General features: G+C 39.9%; 1 pseudogene; it reads left to right on the top strand.

Moving 5' to 3' along the window:
- The first annotated feature begins 2,695 nt into the window (after positions 1–2,695).
- On the top strand, positions 2,696–2,923 carry LOC145273655 (U2 spliceosomal RNA; annotated as a pseudogene).
- The last annotated feature ends 1,018 nt before the right edge of the window (positions 2,924–3,941 follow it).

Below are 3,941 nucleotides of genomic sequence, written 5' to 3'. Positions count from 1 at the left end.
AAGCAATCCATGGAAGACCAAGCTGTAACGAGATACAAAAAGCAGCCATAAAGGGAACAGTATCTATACTTAAAAGAGCCCTCGGATATAAATTTAAATCATAAGAGAATCAAGTGTTAGCTCCAGGAGGGAGCCCCTTGATATATTAAAACTTACTGAAGTAAAATAATAAAAGAAATGGAGAAGCTACATACTTGCGAAGACTGTGGATATTCTAGTATTGAAAAACTAGATTTAGTATCACATTTAAGAATTCACACTTGGGAAGAGCCACATACTTGTGAAGTGTGTGGATCTTCTTTTTTTTCAAAAATCAGAGTTAGTCAGACATATGCGAACTCACACTGGGGAAAAGCCACATACTTGTGAAGTGTGTAGATCTTTTTTTACTCAAAAATATGTCTTAGTCAGCCATAAGATTACTCACACTGGAGAAACTACAAGGAAATACAGATTGCAGCCATAAAGGGAACAGTGTCTATTCTTAAAAGAGCCCTCGGATAGAAATTTAAACTGTAATAGAATCAAGTGTTAACCCCAGGAAGGAGCCTCTTGATCTCTTCAAACTAACAAAAGTAAAATAAAAAAAGGAAAAACTACATACTTGCAAAGTGTGTGGAGCTTCTTTTTGTCGGAAATCAGACTTAGTCAGACATATGAGAACTCACACTGGTGTGCCGTCTTCATCCGACCATCCAGTGCGTCCCCCGGGTTGCGGATGCAGGCACCCCCTCAGCTTATGTAAAGTAGGTAGAGAGAAGCTTTGAATAAGAAATAAGAAGCCGTGGACAATGAGGAACAACCATGAAAAATGTCAAATAAATGGAATTCAAACTGAACGCCCAGGATAAAAAGGGCTCCTCACCAGGAAGGAAGAGGAAAGAAATGGTGTGAACCTTCTTGCCCCAAAAAGTGGTACACCAATCACCTCAGAGGTCACACAAGGACATCAACCAGTCCATGACCAAGATGGATCAAGCGTCCTTCCTACATGTCGCTTGAGAGACACCAAAAGAAACAGAAGGGGGATAAAAACCCAGTCATGGTCTGTTGAACAGAAGAAGGTCCTTCTGCACTGCTACCACTACTCAAGCTTTGAGAAATGGGGACGCAGTGCAAGAGAGATACGTATCGAGAGAGTAAAAGCCTCGGATCTCCTAGCGGAGAAAAAAGACACACCGTTACACAACCTGCGATCCCTCATCTCAGAGATGGGGAGATATATCCCACAAGCAGAAGTAAATATCATAAAACATGAGTCTCTGAAGACCGCAGAAGAAGACTACCATAAAGTAAAGGATGAGGAGACAAAACTTCGACAGGAGGTGGTATGGGAAAGGGAAGAGAGGTGGACACTAATATGCGCAACGGATTATGCTAAACAAAAGCATAAAAGACAAAAAGAAAGAACAGCAACCTGGAGAAAGATATTTTTTCATTTTTATTCTGGAAAAGCAAACATCCCTTCATGTAAAATTACAACACAGCGATACAACAGTATGAAATTGTTCACTAACAGAGAACTAGACTACATGTCTTCAAAAATAGCAGTTCTTTTGGTGAACAACAATAAAAATTCAGTTCTAAAAAATAGCAGTTCTTTTGGAAAACCCAATAAAAATTCCCACAATAGACCTACTCCAACAACAACCAATAACTTTACCATCAGAACCCATCCAACTGCGCCAGCACATGCCCAGCTCTCTTGGAACTTCTGTGCCACTGGAGCCTCTGACTGACAAAACACCTGCCTTCACAAACTCTCTGCTATAAACCCAACAAACACAAACACGGAATCTACATCACCTACCAGGATACCACCACCTGCATTATCACCACAATCACCTAGACACCCACCACCATCAATTGTACTCTCAGAAGTAGATGACGAAGAGTTAGCTTTGGAGGAGGAGCTCAGCAACACAATTGAGGAGGTGACGTATGAGAATGAAGGAGAGATCACGTTTGCCCAAGATCCAATAAATAGTAAACTGTTTCATCCCTTTCTGGGACTGACTTCATATCCCCCACCCCACTGTTATAAATATACATTAATAAAGTAATATTTAATGCGTAAACCGTTTCACTCATTTCCAGGACTGATTTCATATCCCCTATACTACTATGAAAAATATACATGAAATAAAGTAATGCTTAAATCATAAACGGTTTAAGTCATTTCCGGAACTGATTTCATATCCCTGTTTAAAATATACTTGAAATAAAGTAATGTTTAAATCATAAACTGTTTCAGCAGCTTTTCGAAATGAATACATAAAAACATTAACATCATTAGGGATTAGGCAACCATTGCTTCAACATGAATTTCTGAGTGTAATACCAGTCTCAGCATTCCAGTGACTTAGCCCCCCCTTTTTTTTTTAGTCATGGTTAATGGAGGGAAATCCTTCATTACTGATACAATTTTTATTTTTGTTACTGACCAGAGTGCCCCTTGTGAGGAGCTGGTTGCCCCCCACAATTTTTAACCGACCTCATGTCCAACTCTGCCCTTGTGTGTGTGTGTGGGGGGGGGGGAGTAAACAAAAAAAAAATAATCAGAAGAGACATTTCCAGTGCATTTTATAATTAATCAGAAGGGATATTTCCAGTGCATTTTGTAATTAAATCAGAAATTACTTTTCCCAGTTACTTTTGTAATATTAAAACTTTGTTACATTAAATATAGTTTTTTTTTTTTTCTTGGCCTTTTGGTCAAGATCAAAGTGTAGTATCTGTTCTTCAGATGCTGCACTTCATTTTCTTGTTCTCTTTCGGTGGAGGAGAAATCCTTCACGACTGAGACAATTTTTATTTTTGTACCTTTTCTCCACGTTAAAAAACGACCCTGGTGTCTAACTCTGTCCCGTGGGGAGGCATAGTAAATAGGTACATTAAATATAGTACCTATTTACAATGCCTCCCCACGGGACAATACAATTCGTTTTTTTTAATGTGGAGAAAAAGAACAAAAAGTTGTCTTAGTCGTAAAAGGATGTATCCTCCACTGAGAGAGAAGAAATTGAAATCTAGCATCTGAAGAACAGATGGTATTTATTTGCTCCCCCACCGAGCAAATTAGGCACAAGGCCGATTTTTAATGTGAGGAGTGAAGGGAGGGGGAAGGGGAAAAGGGGAACAGCTCCCGAGAGGTGGGAAATGGGAGCTGGTTAAAGGTCAGACATGTGGGGTTGCCCCCACATCTGGTCATAGCTAGTCATAGCTTGCAGTATCTGCCGGAACAGATGGTATTTATTTGCTCCCCCACCGTGCAAATTAGGCACAAGGCCGATTTTTAAAGTGAGGAGTGAAGGGGAAATGGGGACCAACTCCCCGGGGAGTAGGGAAGCTGGATAGTGACAATTGGTATGAAGGGTTGCCCCTACATTGACCAAGGTCTTATATGTGGGGTCGCCCCCACATATGGTCTTTGCTTGCAGTATCTGCCGGAACAGATGGTATTTATTTGCTCCCCCACTGAGCAAATTAGGCACAAGGCCGTTTTTAATGTGAGGTAAAAACCAGCTCCCCTAAAAGTAGGCAAAAAGGGGGCACTCTGGTTACCAAAAAATAATAATTGTCCCAGTATAGAGGGTTTCCCCTCCATTGACTGGTACAAATTATCTTAAGTGCAGCATCTGCCGGAACAGATACTACACTTTGATCTTGACCAAAAGGCCAAGGAGAACAAATCATTCTTATTAGCTTTGCCTCAACAGCGACATGTCGGAATGTAAGCGTGACACACAAAAGAACACACACACGCTATATCATATTAATATATAGATAGTAATGACGTCAATATTTCGCTATCCAATAAAGTTGAATCCTTTCAACCGGTGTCAAACGACTTCTGTTCCATTTTTATCTTCATATTTTATAATTAAATATTGTTTGACTTTTTTGTTTGAAAATTTGGCTACAATTGTTAATTTGGCCTT

This window comes from Euprymna scolopes, unplaced genomic scaffold (genome assembly GCF_053919585.1).
Source record: "Euprymna scolopes isolate OS-2025 unplaced genomic scaffold, ASM5391958v1 sca13, whole genome shotgun sequence".
NCBI classification, from domain to species: Eukaryota; Metazoa; Mollusca; class Cephalopoda; order Sepiida; family Sepiolidae; genus Euprymna; species Euprymna scolopes.
The sequence above is the reverse complement of the archived record's forward strand: the minus strand, read 5'-3'. Positions and strand labels throughout refer to the sequence as shown.